This window comes from Pinus tabuliformis, chromosome 6 (genome assembly GCF_031772625.1).
Source record: "Pinus tabuliformis cultivar Carrire ecotype Pingquan chromosome 6, CPIR1, whole genome shotgun sequence".
In the NCBI taxonomy this organism is placed as follows: Eukaryota; Viridiplantae; Streptophyta; class Pinopsida; order Pinales; family Pinaceae; genus Pinus; species Pinus tabuliformis.
In genome coordinates this window covers 782,701,029-782,719,174 of record NC_142292.1, presented here as the reverse complement: position 1 = coordinate 782,719,174, position 18,146 = coordinate 782,701,029, and positions in this window count along the sequence as shown.

Below are 18,146 nucleotides of genomic sequence, written 5' to 3'. Positions count from 1 at the left end.
GTCCTTTGGCATGACAATGGTTTTCTTAAAAATGGAGAGGTTTCTCAATATTATTTGGTATAAGCCTCAACAAATTTTTCATCTCTCTTTGTTGGTAGGCTTTGATGGAAGGGTGTGGTATTGGAAGGTGATTATATCTGACAACATAAAAGAAAACTTTGTAGAACTATTTTATTTATAGAAAATGTATTTCTTTTGGAAAATAAGGTGTCATTCTACTTTTAATAGTGACCTCACCCCCCTTCACCAAGGAGAATTTCATCTTCCAATAATAAGCTTATAGTTCAACTTCAAATCAATATAAAATTAGTTATATATGAAAAACACAATTATCTATGGCTTGGATTTTATGTTGATGTGTTAACCATTTTTGGCTATGATAGACAAGGATACATCATAAGCTAGCATGTGGCCCCAAATTACTCAACTCTCAACATAATATATTACTCATTTACAAAATATAAACATTGATAACGTATGTATTTGAACTCTCTTAGTAGAACCCTCTCAATGTAGTAAGCTTGAAATCTAAATATCTAAATTATAATGTATAGAAAGAATTGCCATAGGGACTAATAACTTTCAATTAGTGGAAGGGAATGCAAGAAGGCCTTACCATTTCCCACAAGTTGCCACAAAGCTTCACTCATGAACAAATGAAAAAAAAAAACACAAAGGGAGAAATAAAGGATAATTCATAACCTCTTTGATAGAGTGGAACATTGGTGTTTCAGAGCATACTTGTACTGTGTGACAAGAAATTTCCCCTAAAGTCATAATATCATAATGTGTAGGTATACATATTTATACTACGATTTTTTTCAAAACTAGCTTATGTGCATGCGAACTCACCGTCAACCAAAAATAGCTCAACCTAGAATAGACTAACCTTATCTCTAAATTGTTTATCCTATTTTATATTATCTCTACTTCTATTTTTAGCGAGTTAGGGAACCCCTAAGATGGACATCACATATTTATCATGGAATAGGTAGAACTTGATTTAGTGTGGAAAAAAGGTTCAGATGCACATGCCTAACTCTCAACACAATATTTTTTTGCTTCCCACATACTCATCAAAAGGATTTCTCTCGCATACTAAAAAAATGATATGTTTTTCCATGCTTCCATAACATGGAAATGAAATTTGGAGGATAAATTATCATTCTGAAGGAGCATAGCAAGGAAAGAGTGGAATTTTTCTAAAATTTCTAAAATTATTTTGCAAAAAAAACACTTCCAGGAAAGTTGTAGGGAATTGTTTCTACAAGGCATTGAAAAAAGACCCAAAAAACATTCGAACCCCTCATAGAAATGTTAACAATTACTTATGGAGATAAGGAACATATATAAGGCAATGGACTAAGTAACAAGAAGATATATATTTAGGATTTTTCTCAAGTTCACTTTTAGAAAATAATTTCTCGTTCTAGAAGAGAAATGCTCAGTTTAAGGTGCATGGTGATCTAATTCATTTTATCTGTGATGAAGTTTCTAAACTATAAGGTGATAAATGAAACCATGATTATGAATGACAAGAAAAAGCAATTGGTTTTAGAATAGACTACATTTGAGTTGTGAACCGAAAAGTTTCAACTTGCCAAGGCACATATCTAGAAATTTTCATAATCGCATTCTTATTAGGAAAGGGAAGATGAATGTTGGATAAGTAATTATGTGTTTTTCAAGAGTTTCCTCTTTATTCCTATGCTTTGATTTTATATTTAATTAATCAAAGTGCATTTTTATATGTAAACCATTGTTGATATTTGTTATTGTATTTTTCAACCCCATTTACTCTCATCTCACATGTGCATCTATGTTTCACACCACATCTTATCTGATGCCATAATTTTAACTATTTCTACTATAGTCCCACTAGATTTTATGAGTGGCCTTCAGTAGCAGCTATGAGATTCATCCTTCACAAAGATATGGATGTATTGAAAGCATAGGTAGGGTGCCTGATTCACCACCTTTTTTGTGTGCAATGTGTTATTCTTCCCGTTGACATGAATTAACACAATTTCCATTCACTTCATGCCTGCACTATTGATAAAAAATAGAGACTAGAAACATGAAATTGTATCGAGCACCAGTGACCACATATCATGGAATAATAGACAACATGGGAAGACAAAATATGAAATACAAGTGAACTTTTAGAATTTTGGTTTTGATTAAGCCCTTACAAAAAATTATTGTTCCTCAAAAGAAAATTAGGGACCTATGACCGATCATGGAACTCAGTAAGATGTGTTCTTCTTTCCTAGGTTAAAAGAGGGAGAAAAAAAGATATATATATATATATATATATATATATATATATATATATTATTGAAGATGATGTGGAAAATGATATAAAATAGTCTCAAATATGGAGTTATGTTATGGACCATGATTACAAAAGAGATATCAATGGGTGAAAACATGCACTAGAAAACAATGAAGAAGAAAATGAAGAAATTAGCAAAGATACGTTATATACTAAAACAATTTTTCAATAAAATAGGATTTCACTTTGAGTTCGTAGTTGGTCAACATAAAGGATGACCATGGTCATTGTTTTAGAGATAAATTATATTAGGTTATGTGTTGAACAATGCAAAATAGTTTAAGACATAAGCTATGCTATGGAAAATGGTTACAAAAGAGAGACAAAAATATAACAATATGCACCAGAAAATTGTAAAGAAGAGGATTGTATGTTGAATTCAATAATAAAGAGAATCACCTTGAGTTCATAATTGGACAACATAAATGATGAACATGGAAAAACATTGCATGCCAATAGGAAAAAGTTTACAATGGGACTACTTTGAGGATTGAAGAAAAAGATAAGCATGAAAACAAAAAAAAAATGTACTCATTGCACTCAAAATCCTCAATCAAAGAGTCAGAGTATTGAATTGTTCAGTGTTTTAAAAGGAAAACCTTTACAATAGATTCATATTAATATTTGGAGGAGTTAAGAATAGGAGGTTGCAAATACTTCAAGAAGAAATTCAAAAATTACCATTTGATGTTCCTTTAAGGATAGACACATTTCTAAATTACATTCTTAAATCAATTGTTAGCCTTGTTTCCAGTTTTAAGAGGGTTTGTCACACCGCATGGCATTTTTTGAGGGTATAAATTGCAATTTAGTATGTTATGTTTATAATTATATGTGAGGTCAGGAGGATAAAAAAAAATATTCTTGGAAAGGCTAAAGTTATACCATTTACTATAAGTTCGTCACATGAGAGAGCCAATAGAACCTCTGGAATCAAAACCAATTTATACATGAGGTTTTTTCCAAATAATTTAGACATGAATCACTTAGTAAACAATACTTTCGATGGTGTCTCTATTGGGTTAAAAAAAAATTGTAACAAAACTCGATGTGAATTTTAGTTGTAATGTATTGAGAATACATTAATATCTTAGATATGTACCTATGTTTATATCTATAACCTTACTTCTTAATCATAGTTGCCTTATTCTTGTTCAAGTCCAATCCTTGAAGTGAGACCCCTTTTTTTTACGTGCTAGGCAACTTTCTTACCTATAATCCATATTTATGGATATTCCTTGAGAATAGTCAAATCTATGAAAGAAGGATTCTCTAAACAATATAATGCAATTAATGTCACATTTTTCTGAAAATTCATAACTCATTTACAATGCTTATTCCTAAAAAACTAGTGTGATAGAAACTGACAAATTTTGAGAGCCTAAAAAATGTAGGGAGCATATTCTTTTTCAGGAATAATTTAGTATAAAAAAAATTAATATTTTTTCTAATACCGTTGTGTCAATATGTATACCAAATGAAACTAATGACTTATAGTGGAAAAGGTGTTTTACAAGTTTGACATTAGGCATGTACTCTACAACTAAAATCCATTCATGTCCTTCACAACAACAACCTATTAAATTGACTAATCTCTCATGCCACAACTACCCAGCTCCCCAAGCCTCATCCTATATTTAGTAAGAAATAAATGAGAAAAAAAACAAGTTGCAACATATATACATAATTTCCTAACAAATGAATGATTGAATGAACTTATAATTGTACTTTAGAGAAAGGGTTGAATAGTTTAAATTGAATAGATTGGTTAACATTGTGTGCACATGCAACCCACCCACTAATATAAACCTAAAAAGGACACAACATCTCAATAATACAATTCCCAAGGAGAACATAATACATCAAACCATCTGAAAATGAAGACCAAATAATTCAACTTAAGGAATAGAATATATCACAAACTGCATGGCATGAAGCCAAGCTACTTTGGGAAACCTTTTCACTGCAATCCACCGATTGTTATCCATTCATCCCTAATAGAAAACATTGGGAGCCTTCTCTCCACTTTCAAACACAATATTATCGAAATTGAAGTAATTTGTAGTAGCTCTAAGCTTCTCAAGGTAATACTCTGTAAATGTTGGAATAGAATTAGGTTCAAGATCATCTCCATTTTTTGCAACACAAACATTATGGTACTCATTACATAATGGGTGATTTGATATGCCAAATAAGGTGCTAACCCAAATGGAAAAGGAAAACCATGCAACTATAATAAAGATAAAAAACAAATGACATTCACAAAATCCCTAGACTATAAGGATGCAAAGGCAACTTTCTCAAGTAAGTTGACTGTAAGAAATCCAGTTCCTAGTAATTCTAAATTTTCTTTCACAAAATTGTGTACAAACGAGGTCTATACAATGATACATATAAAAATACAATAGATGTTGAACTCACATATCCTTTGTAACATATAGGTTGTGCATTTCATAGTGTAGTTTGTTCTGGGAGATAAGAAAGATGGTAGTTTCTAAGGCCAAACACATAATGAAGGATAAGGAATCAAGATCGACAAACACTACAAATGTCAATCATAGAAATGAATGGCATGTGAAGAAACACCTAGATTCATTTATAAAAATAGAAGAAAATCTTTAAAAGAAGATAGAAATGTTCTTTATGGCATATAGAGAGTGGGCTCCAATCATGGGATTGAACAGATTAATGAGTAGTCAATATAGAGAATATCTCTAGAAATGTGTTTCAATGGCAGAAGAAGAAAGATGCTAAAGTTTGAAATTTTGAATAGAGGATGAAAATCAAGGTAGTTAAGTAGTGCATCCATAACGGACGATATTAGTGGGGAGGACATACATAGTAATCTAATATAAAGTAGAAAATTTGAATATTGAAGAATAGGAAATCTCTGTGGTGGGGGTTGAGGCCTGTTAGATTCCTATAATACTAGTGTATCCCCCATATTGTTATTTTTTTGCCCCATGTATCCCCCTTATTGTTATTGTCGTGCCCCATAGAGGCCCACTATTGTTATTGTTAAGCACTTACATTAGGCCCTGATTATATTGTGACCCTTTAGACTCCTACATATCCCAAGAAGGTCTTATCATTTGTATCATCCCATAATTGTTTATTTATGTCATGTAAAAGGAGGTTTCCCCCTCGAAGAGGCTTATTCTCAATTCATTGATTTATCATTTCTTTTGTTTTTTGATTTGGTTACATAACATTTGGTATCAAAGCTGTAGATTATACATGCACAAATTTCTAATCCCATCAAAAACCTCCAAAGGAAAGGGGTTAAGTTTGAATGGATAAGTGCGTGTGAGAGAGCATTTAATGAGCTAAAACGATGATTAACAATTGCTCCAATATTAAAGGTGTATGACATGGAAAAGGACTTTTGTGTATGCATAGATGCCTCGAGAGGAGTATTATGTGCATTATTGATGCAAGATGGATGGGTTATCACTTGTGCTTCAGATGAACTAAAGACCCATGAAATCAATTACGCCAAGCATGATCTAGAACTGGTTGTAGTTGTGATTGTAGGTTTTAACCCTGTACATAAATTACCTGCAAATGCTTTCTTTAAAAGAGAAAAATATGCAATGATGAGAACATAAAAAATATGCATAGAGTTATTTAGTGAATATGATTTTAGGGTATCCTTCATTAATTGAAAGGAAAATAAGGTTATAGATGCATTAAGTAGAAGACCCAAAGTTCATTCAATATTGTCACTGGAGATAGACCTAAGAAGTTGGATTCTAACCCGCCATATTGGAGACCTGGAATACCAAAAAATAATTTTTCCTTACAAGAAGGAGTTCTAGTTGCATCGAAGTGGGATAGACACACCTTAGAGAATTATGGATTGTTATGATATAGAGGTAAGTTGTATGTGCTAGATGAGGATGAACTTTGGAAATTTATAATCAAGGAATCCCACAAAACCCCATATGTTGCACATCCAGGAGTAAAGAAAATGCATGCAGACTTGAAAATGCTATTCTTTTGGACAAGAATGAAAAAGGACATAACGCATAATTTCATGGCCTAATTCTTGGAATGTCATCAGGTTAAGGTTGAACATCATCACCTTGTAGGCCTTCTACAACCCCATGATATAATAAAAACTAAGTAGGAAGTTATTTCGATGGATTTTGTGGGAGGTTTACCTAGTATGACCTCCTAGAGACATCACTGTATTATGGTCATCATTGATAAATTAAGAGCTCATTTCATTCCAATTAAGAGCACCTTTAAGGTGTTAGCCATTACTGAGATTTTCTTAAAAGAAATCATTATTCTTCATGGAATACCGTGTAAAATTATATCATATAGAGATTCATGTTTTACTTATAGATTTTAGAAAATATTTTTACATTCTATAGGAACATAACTCAACTTTATTGTTACATATCATCCAGAGACAGATGGAAAAATAGAGAGATTAAACAAAATAATAGAGGACATGCTGAGAATGTATGTCATGGATCAACAAAATCAATGGGAGAAATAACTTCCCTCAGTCGGATTTGCATATAACAATAGTTATAACAATTTAATTCTAGGAACTCCCTTCAAAGTCCTATATGGAAGACCATGCCATACTCTATTATTTTGGGATTGATTAGAATATTGAGTCATTTTGGGACCAGAAATGCTCCAAGAAATGGAATAATAGATAGCTACAAATAAGTAAAGGCTAAATGAATCTATAGATCACCAAAAAAAATGTTCATATGCAAAGAGAATTGATAGAAGCTCTAATGGAGGTAGGAAGGATTTTATTAGAGTTAGACCCTCTAAGAGTTCCTTCAAATTTGGAAAAGGAACAAAGTTATCCCCTAGGTTTGTTAGGCCATTTAATATCCCAGAGAGGATCAAACCAATTACTTATAAGCTTGAAGTACCATCCCATCTACGAAAGATGCATAATGTGCTTCATGTTTCTATGCTTAGAGAATATGTACCTAACCCATCCCATTTATTGAAATTTGAGAGATTACAAGTTTCTGAGAAGGGATTCCTTCAAGTAAAAACATTCTATATACTAAACTATTGGGTACATTGACTCAGGAACTATAAGCTTGAGCAAGTCAAGGTTCGATGGGACCAATATAGCCCCGAGTTAGCTACCTGGGAGGACGCAAATGTTATTCATCGTGAATTTCCTTATTGTTTTTATTAAATTGTGTTATGAGCTAGATAGAACTACAAAACTTAACTTAGATAAATACCTATCCTATATGGGAATTTTTTTAAATTGTTCTGAAACATCTGAATCATGTCTAATTGCTTAAATTTTATTGATAATCTATGGTACTATGTATGAGGCTATGATTTCAAATATTTTTTTATGCAACATGGAAATGTTTAGGTATATTGTTGTGATGATGTTTCACGATGTGATGGTATGTGGTAATTGGACATAATTTCTAATGAGAGGTTAATTATGTCATAGATATGTGGTATTTAAATATTTGTGATAAATGTGTTTATTTTCCCACGAATAAATTATTAGGCTATAACATCATTATGCATTCAAACATGCATTGATTGAAGTGAAAATAAAGCATCATGCCAATGAATATTTTGATTAATCATTACAGGGTAGTTCATATATGTTCTAATTTGTATTAACCCTTAGACCACCCACTAAAAAATCGTTTAGTTGAGGCCTTTGTACCCTATTTGTTGGAATGTGATTCCCTTAACGCTAAATAGATTTAAAAAACCATTTAAGGTACCCAAAAAAAACTTTTAGAACTTAATCATTATTTATAATTGAACAAAAGAAATGGAAGAGAAGCATTCATTCCTCATTGAATTGGAGATACTGAAAATATAAGATTAGAGTAAAGCATGCACAAACTATGTTATCTTCAGGAATGTTAATTTGCACGAGCACATCAGATAGTATAAATATTTTACCAAGATACGTGTTAAAATTTGTGCATTCTAAATTTTTTCCAAAACAAAGGCCAAGGAGAAGTTGATCTAAAATTCTAAGAATAAGCTAATATAAAAGGCCAACCATTGACAAAAGAAACAAGGACCATCACGTAAATTAACTGGTTGATAATGTGAAAGAGGTCAAATTAACTAGTTGATAATGTGAAAGAGGTCAATTTAACTGTATATTATTTTTATAAATCATATTTTTTTAGTGTTGATTCTTGAAAGAGAAACCAGATAGAGGCAAGATTGTTGTTAATCAAAAGGAATTCGCATTGAAACTAACAAAGACCCCATAAAAATGAATTTATTGTTCTTGATAAATTTTATTTATGATTCCATGGTTTAAAATTTTCACCCCTCTGTTTTTCCTAAAAATAACAGTCTTCCTTTCCCAATATTTTCATGCCTTATCTTTGGATTAACAAATTCTACCTTTTCTCTACGTGATAGAAGCAGGCAACTAATGAATCTTTGTATTTTATCTTTCTTTGTATTTTATCTTTTTCTTCTCGAATATAAGGAACATACCTAAGGATATTAGTAAATTTGGTAATGAGTTCATTAATTTTCATTTGGCCATGTTTCAAGTCGTGAAATTCCTTAGCCTTATCATCATAATATCTTTCAGTGAGATATTTCTCTTTAAATTTATTTCCCAATGTTTTCCATTTCAACTCTTTACCTTTAATACTATGGATTGTTTTAATTCCATCCCATCACAGAGATGCTTTACCTTGTAATTGGTGAGTGGTCAATCATGCTTTTAGATTACTTGGATATCCATACACTTGAAAATATTTCCTCATATTTAGAAGCCATGCTTCAACTCCCTTTTCCGATTCTCCTTCAAACATTAGGAGTCAAATCTTCTTGAATTTTCCCTGTAACTGCATTCTCAATTTATTTTTCCTAGACTGTTTTAAAGGGGTCCCTTTGCTAAACTATTGTCTAACTCTTCTTCTCCCAAGGGTTCAAAAGATGCTGCTCTATTTTCTTTTTTTAACTATCTGATATCTTCCAACATTAATTGATGTTTGACTTGTTCTATAAAAAAAGAAATCAATTAAGCTTTTAATCAACATTTCATTTATCTCTTCCTATTCATATCTAACCTTTAACAACTGTTCATTATCTATCTTGATGTCATCTAATTAAGAATCTACAATATTTCAAGCATTTCTAAAGGTCGTTCATTTTTTCCTAACTAAACCCATAAACCATTTTGTTCATATGGTTCTAGTAGTTGTTCAACCATAACTTATTTTTTATCTTCTCTATATGTAAATCAAACAGTTATTGTTGTCAGTACAATAGGTATTTATATCTCATTTATTCTTTTGGCGATTTTGTCCCAAAGGTTGACTGTTGTAAACCCAACTCTAATACCATTGTAAAATAATTCATCATCATCATCATCATCATATATATATATATATATATATATAAAAGAAAGAAAGATTCACCATGTCTTTTAACATCAAACACTCCATCAATTGGTTTTCTCTTTTAAATAATATAATTTTTTTTTTGTATGTTCCACTATCCTTTTCACAACAAAAATTACCAGTGCGAATGCATTACAAAATTATATGGCATAAATCATTTAAATACAAAATTTCCAACACACGAGTTTTCTCTAAAAGATTCCTAGAAATACATTAAAACTTTGTAAATATTTTGGTGTTAAAAAATTATTCTTGAATGCATATATTGATACACAATTGTCCATAATATAAAAACATACTTATATCTTCTTTTAATCCATATGAATATATTTGCTACAACTATATTACATACAACTCTTCCTTCAACATAAAATCATATATATATATATATATATATACAAGTGAAAGAGAAAGACCTCTCTCTCTCTCTCTCTCTCTCTCTCTCTCTCTCTCTCTCTCTCTCTCTTTTTCTTTTCTTTTTGTTACAATTGTACTATGTTATTTTTATACCATTACTAACTTGTTTTCTAAAAAGTATTCCAATTTTTCTTCTAATTATCTAAATATTGTTACAATATCATATGTGAAAGAGGTTTACATATACATTGTCAACAAAATCTTAATAAATCATACTCTCATTATAAAAGTAGTAAAAAAAATAATTTCAGAAAATTTAAACATATATTTGTTTTTTTTTTTTCTAATAGTAAAATAAAATGAAACGTATATGAAGATCTGGTTTGATCAATTCCTTCCTTCCATATTCCTCCCAACTGCAACTTTTTGTAACAAAGATACCGCCTTTTTACTACCAATTTCCAACGAGTTTTTTTCCATGTTTTAAAGAGAATTTAGTCTGACTTCTTCACTTTCTTGATTTCCATTTTTCATTTCTCATATTCAATTCTTCATTTCTTGACAATTCTTCCTAATATCTAGGTGCTACCATAGAAGAAAGCATATGTAATTTATATTTAGCATAATTACTTTTTTCCCTCCGCTTGGCAACTAACTACCCAAAAATACCCATGGTTAATTTTGCACCTTGGTCAAGATTTTTTCCATGCTATTATAAGCATAATGACTTAGCCACCACAAAATATTTTTATAGCATAGAGTGTTTTCTTTTCCACGTGTGGTTTAGGTGGGAAGTTATTAAACCTTTTATTTATTTTATTAATTATTAAAGTATTTGCATAGTTAATTGGTTCTTTAAACAACTAATAATTGTATCATTATTGTCCATACTAAATTGTTTCATATGGGTATCACACTCGTGCAACCAGCATGCCCTGTCAGAGAACTGGGGGCATACTATCATATCTTGGAAATTGAGGAAGAACATATCAGAGCTAAAGGCTCGGAGACATGTTTTTAGGGTATTGCCCCACTTCCCATTCATGAAGAAATTTCACAAGATGAAAGTGAAATAGCCAACTAACAATGTCTTCTCTCAGACATGGAGGTATTGGTAGCTATAGTTGATTGGGTGCCTGATATAGGTCACACACATGGACGATATAATCAATACATGTACACGATGGACCTATATATGCACATGAAATATTTATTGGGAAAATACTTATTGGGCATGCACGAGAAAAGGGAGGTCCTCCTCCTCTCCATTGAACACCTACATCGGCACATGATGGACCTTGACCCTCAACTAGGGTGCATTGAGAAACACCTCAGCATTCCCCCTACTATTGGCTACTCACTGAGCGGAAATAAGGAGCCAATCTAAGTCACAATAACAGACTCGACTCCCTCCTCTTAGCCTATTGACACTCATCATGTTTTCACTTTATCAATTATTGGCTTCTTCGTCTTTATCTCAATGCCTCAAAGGCCCAACTTTTAATATATGTAATTTATTTTGAATATCTAGGTAGTTTCTAATCTTTTGTATCTCTTAAGAAAGTAAATTTTTGGATATGGTTTTGTTTTCCAAGTGACTGGACAATCTAAAGCCTCCAACACTCTCATATAACTTCTTATTTGAAAGATAATACAAATATTTATTCCACCTAAAAAACACATATTCAAAATAAAGTTAAGGATTCAAGTAATAGAATTTAGACTAATTTAATTACGTCCACATGTCTCTAGTATAGTATAAGCTCAAAACAATCCATATCAAAAGTAACTAGAAATTGCACCAAGAGGTGCAAAGGAACATCGATAGGAGGAGGGAGAATGTGGAAGGAAATAAGCAAGCCAAATATCTGGACAATGAAACACAATAAAAAAGGCTAAGGAACATGTAATGTTTTTTTTCCATACATTTGATTTACCTCTTTAGCAGCAGTGGATAAATTTCTTAAAGTTGTGGATTCCATAGGTACTAATCTCTCCAAAACTTGACCAAGTATTTGAACATCAATTCAACACTATATTAGAAACTAAGAAGGTTTAACCAAACAAAACAAACTATAAATTACCACACTAGCATGTATAGTTTATATTCTTAACAAGAGATGTCAATTCACATTATCATCTCCTCAATAGATTTAGCAGCACAAAAATGATGCATCCCAAGCTAGAATGATTAATTAATGGTAGTCTAAAACATTATCATACATCACCAACTATCCATACAAAGAGGAAAGAAACCAAGCCCCTTTAATAGCCAAATAAGTAAAAGGCTGACAATTATACCAATGAAGAAAAAAAAATTGTCAAGCCATATTTTTTCTGCAAAGCACCCCACATCTTCTCTTCTTAGAGTTTAATTGTAGTCAACCACCAATTTTTAATGTAGCATGAACAAATAACACAAGAATACACAAAAAAAACACAAAATCTTCTCATAAGAATATTTACAAATAATTGACAATAATCCTTCCCATAAATCATGGTATACATGCATATGATATGGCTAAGGAGATGTGTCATTTTCTTTTGTTCTAATTTTTTGTCAAGCTTTGAATGATGAATATCTAAAATGCTCAAATTATCCAAAAATATAGATAATTCTACATGCTCTTGCTTACTCTGAAGTAGTAAAAGACTCAAAATTATCATAAGTACTAACTACATGCAACACAGTGATATTAAGATCCATAAACTCTACACATAATTAAGTAAATTGTTACAATGTAACTAATTTGTGTTTTGCCGCTCATTAATCTCATTAACCGTTACAGTCTAAAAAAAAATTAAAAAATAAAAACTAATTTGCGGCAGATAACATTTCTTATATTTAATTGTTTTGATGAAACTCCATTTGTCCTATGTAGATCAAAATTAACCATTATATTATAAAATATAACTATCCAGTACAACAATGAAAAGTATCGGAATATTGATGAGCACCTCTATGCAAGGAACATTATTATCACTACTCATGGAACCACAAGTAGCAAAAGATTTAATTTACACATCAAAAACGTATCACTCTTTACACTTGGGAAAGACATTATAAAATTAATTAGATACAATATTTTGGGGAGAAAAATTATCTAATCATCTTGTAACTCATAAGAGAATCTAATTAAAATTGCATACATAGTGAATGTACTGCATCTTACTGTCAAAATTCCACATCATTGAATGCACTTCGAGCTTCCATCATCAAATCATTTCTTTTACACATGTTTTCAACATGTTTATTGATCATATTTCAGTAATGTTATTTTAGGTGTGTCATAGAAAATAAACATCGTCAACATATAGTCTATTACTGAAGTTCAAATTCTATGAGAAAGAAATCAATGAACAAGTTGTACTATGACAGATTATAACATGTTCAAATTCTATTAGAAAGATGTTGGGTCCCTATAATACTAGTGATTACCCCATTACTATTGTAGTTATACCCCCTATTTATATTGTTGTGCCCCTATTACCCCCATATTGTTATTTCTGTGCCCCATAGAATCCCTCTATTGTTATTTTTGTGGCTTTATATTATTATTGTTAGGTCCGCTGGATTATATTGTGACTCCTTAGACTCCTATATATAGAAAGGAGGTTTTGTCATTTGTATCATCCAAGAATTGTTCATTTATGTAATGTAAAGGAGGTTGCCCCCTCGAAGAGGCTGAATTCTAAGGCGTGGATCTATCTTTTCTATCTTTTCTTGAGCTGGTTTCATAACATTTGGTATCAGAGCTTTGGATTCTAGGGTTTCGCTGCTCCAAACAGGTCATCGTGGCATTTTCGCTATAACTTTTTTTCTGTGACGTTTCAGAAGTCGCAAAAAAAACCCATTTGAGAAGAATTGGCGCTGAACCTTGGGTCCAAATTTCAGAGCTTTTAGCGTGATATGTTCGGAGATATGATCTGAGGAAGTTGGCTTTTTGCAGACTCCTGAATTACATTCAAAACAGGTGACCTGGGGAAAATCGTCATAACTCTCTCTCTGAGGATCGGATTGAAATTTCGTAAAAAGGTACAGAAAGAGGACGGACTGTAGTTTCTTGTGGGTGAGTTTCAGATTCAAAGGTTGAAACAGTGACTCGTGGCACGTCGTACAAGTTCGCTCTACTGAACCAGTCTAAAAGCAAGTCACTGTGGGAGATTTCACATAACTCTTCCTTGGAGAATCCAATTTGGCTCAGACTTGTGGCATTGGAAAGAGGACGCAGAAGGCTACTACAGATAGCAATTTCAGAACTGGATGATCCAAAATTACAGAGATACATCAGATTCAATATCAGGCTTCTATAAAGTGAAAAAAGGTGTGTAGTTTTTTTTTAAATTTTTGTGTAAGCTTGGTTTAACGGAATTCAAAGGGCATAGTAAAGCATTATTATCGGTAACTGATGCCCCGAGGAAAGAAAATGCAAACACCTAGTAAGGAACCTGAAAGCTCTAGCATGACTCATGAAGAAGAGAAGAAATGCTACATGATATATCAAAATTACAAGAACAAGTGCAACAAATGTCACGCTCACAAAAGCTAACAGAAGCTAAGATAAGTGGCGTGGAATCTAAGGTAAATGGCGTGGAATCTAAGATAAAGGGCATGGAAGCTAAGATGGATGGCATGGAAGCTAAGGTGAATGGCATGGACGCTAAAATTGATGGCATGGATGATAAGATGGATGAATTGAAGAAGTTGCTACAAGAAAGGGTCACTAATGGTGAAAAGGTAGTAAAGGAAACTCATGATGAGAACAAAAGAAATGTTAATCATGATTCCATAGACTCTAATGTTGGATCGAAGACTCACCATGTTCCAAAAATCGATATGAGGAAGTTTGATGGCAAGGATCCCGCCACATGGATATTACAGATGGAGCAATTCTTCGATCTCAATAATGTGCAAAACACACAAAAGGTACGTATGGCAACTTTATATTTGGAACCAAATCAGTTTGTATGGTATCAATGGCTTTGTTCTCGTAAACAATTTATCACTTGGGCAATTTTTACGGAAGAATTGATAGCACATTATGAGGATACAAAAAGCAACACTTTTTTTAGCCAATTGATAAGTCTCAAACAAAAGGGTTCAATAATGGAGCACATTGAGGAGTTCCAAAAATTGAACATAAGGGTAAAAGATATTCCAGAGGAGCATAGGATTGATGTGTTCATAGGGTCTTTAAAGGATAATATCCAACATGATGTGCGCCTTTGGGAACCTGATTCATTAGAGAAGGCATTCAGGTTAGCAAGAAAAATGGAAAGCAAAATTATGGCAACTAGGAAGCATACCATTCACAACTATAAAGACGGAAGTGTTGTTGCCCATAGTCTTCCACAACCTACAAGGTTGACACCACAACAATTGGAAGAAAAAAGAGCAAAAGGGCTTTGTTACAATTGTGATAGCAAATACACAAAAGGTCATAAGTGTGCTGAGAAGAAATTATTCTACATAGATTGTGAAGAGGAAGAAGAAAAGGAGCAAGAAAGGTCAAAAGAAGAGGATATATTCCAGGAACAAAGCCTAGATGAAGAACAAATAAATCCGACCATATCTTGTAATGCATTGGCGGGAATTACCACTCCTCAAACCATCAAGATAGAAGGACAAATCAAGAAGAAAAAGGTAATAGTGTTGATTGATTCAGGAAGCACCCACAATTTTATTCATTGTAGGGTAGCAAAAGAATTGAATTGCTTCCTATATCCAGCACCAGAGTGTCAAGTGATGATTGCAAATGGAGGAACAATAAATTGTTCTGGAAAGTGCCATAATATCAAGCTATCCATGGGAGAATATGTATTGACTAGCCCAATGCTTTCCATTCCAATGGGAGGTGCTGATGTTGTACTAGGAGTCCAATGGCTACAATCCTTGGGTACAATAGCTTTTAATTTTCAAGAACTTTTCATGAAATTTTCTGTGGAAGGAAAGGAAGTTGAATTAAGGGGTATTGCAGGGAAACCAGGAAAGATAATCAGCTCTAATGGCATGACAAAGCTTCTAAAAAAGGAGCAAAGAGGTGTAATTGCACAATTATGTTCGCTAGATGTTTCCACATTGGAATCATCTATTTCTCCAGATCTCCAAAAAGTCCTGGACAATCATTCCAAGGTATTTGAGACTCCCAAAGGTCTCCCACCTATGCGTGATCATGATCATGCTATTCATCTGATTCCAGGAAGTGTTCCTCCAAACATCAGGCCGTACAGATATCCATATGTCCAAAAAAGTGAAATTGAACGTATGGTTGCAGAAATGCTAGAGGCTGGTATAATTCAACCGAGTCAAAGTTCTTTCTCAGCTCCAGTAGTATTGGTGCACAAGAAGGATGGATCATGGCGCATGTGTCCAGATTATAGGGAGCTCAACAAGCTCACTATTAAAGATAAGTTCCCCATTCCTGTTATTGATGAATTACTGGATGAATTGCATGGATCAATTTACTTCACCAAGTTGGATCTTCGTTCGGGATATCATCAAATCAGAATGAAGATTGAAGACATTCCGAAAACAGCATTTAGAACTCATGAGGGTCATTATGAATTTTTGGTCATGCCTTTTGGCCTTACCAATGCACCTTCAACATTTCAAGGTTTGATGAATTCAATTTTCAAACCATTCCTTAGAAAATTTGTGTTAGTATTTTTTGATGATATACTAATCTACAGCAAGTCTTGGAAGGATCATGTTGAACATGTTGACAGGGTGCTACAACTATTGGAGGAGAAACAATTATATGCAAAAAGATCCAAATGTTTCTTTGGAGTCCAGGAGGTGGAATATTTGGGTCATATTGTATCTCATGAAGGAGTTAAGGTAGACCCTAGCAAAATTAAAGCCATTAAGGAATGGAAAATCCCCACATCCATAAAGCATCTGCGAGGATTTCTTGGGTTGACAGGGTATTATCGCAAGTTTGTTAAGAATTATGGGAGAATAGCAGCACCTCTAACAACATTATTGAAGAAAGATTCATTTTCATGGACTTCGGAAGCAACAAAGGCCTTTGAACATCTTAAAGAGGCAATGTGCCAAGCACCGGTCTTAGCTACACCGGACTTCACAAAAACCTTTATTGTGGAATGTGATGCTTCAGGAAATGGAATTGGTGCTGTTCTAATGCAAGATGAAAGACCCATTGCTTTTGAAAGTCGTCCAATCAAGGGAAAGTTTTTAAGCAAAGCTATTTATGAGAAGGAAATGTTGGCAATACTCCATGCACTTAAGAAATGGCGACCCTACCTAATGGGAAGACACTTCAAGGTAAAAACGGATCATGATAGCCTTAAATACTTTTTAGAACAAAGATTATCCTCTGAAGAGCAACAAAAGTGGGTCACAAAGATGTTGGGTTATGACTTTGAAATCATCTACAAAAAAGGGAAGCAAAATGTGGTGGCAGATGCACTCTCAAGAAAGGATGAGGATGTGGAAGCATTGTTGTGTGCCATTTCTATTATCCAACCAGATTGGATAAACGAAGCAAGGGAGGAATGGAAGAATGACGAAGAAGTGTGGGCACTTATTCGAAAGCTACAACAAGATTCCAGTACTTCTGATACATTTAGCTGGCAAAATGATTCGTTATGGTACAAAGATCGCTTATACCTCTGTAAGAATTCCCAGCTAAAACAAAAGATTCTTATGGAATTGCACACTTCTCCCTTAGGAGGGCACTCAGGATTTTTAAAAACTTACCACAGGGTTAAGAAGGAATTTTTTTGGGATGGCCTTAAATCAGATATTCAAAAGTTTGTGGCGGAATGTTTGGTTTGCCAGCAAAATAAAGTTGAAACAATTAAGACACCAGGTCTATTACAACCTTTATCCATTCCAAGCCAACGTTGGGAGGAGGTTTCAATGGATTTTATCACAGGTTTACCCAAGTCTGAGGGAAAGAGTGTCATCATGGTGGTAGTTGACAGACTTACCAAGTATGCACACTTTTGTGCATTATCACATCCATTTAAAGCCAGTACAGTTTCTACTGCATTTATGGAAACAATTCAAAAGCTACATGGAAACCCAAAGATTATTG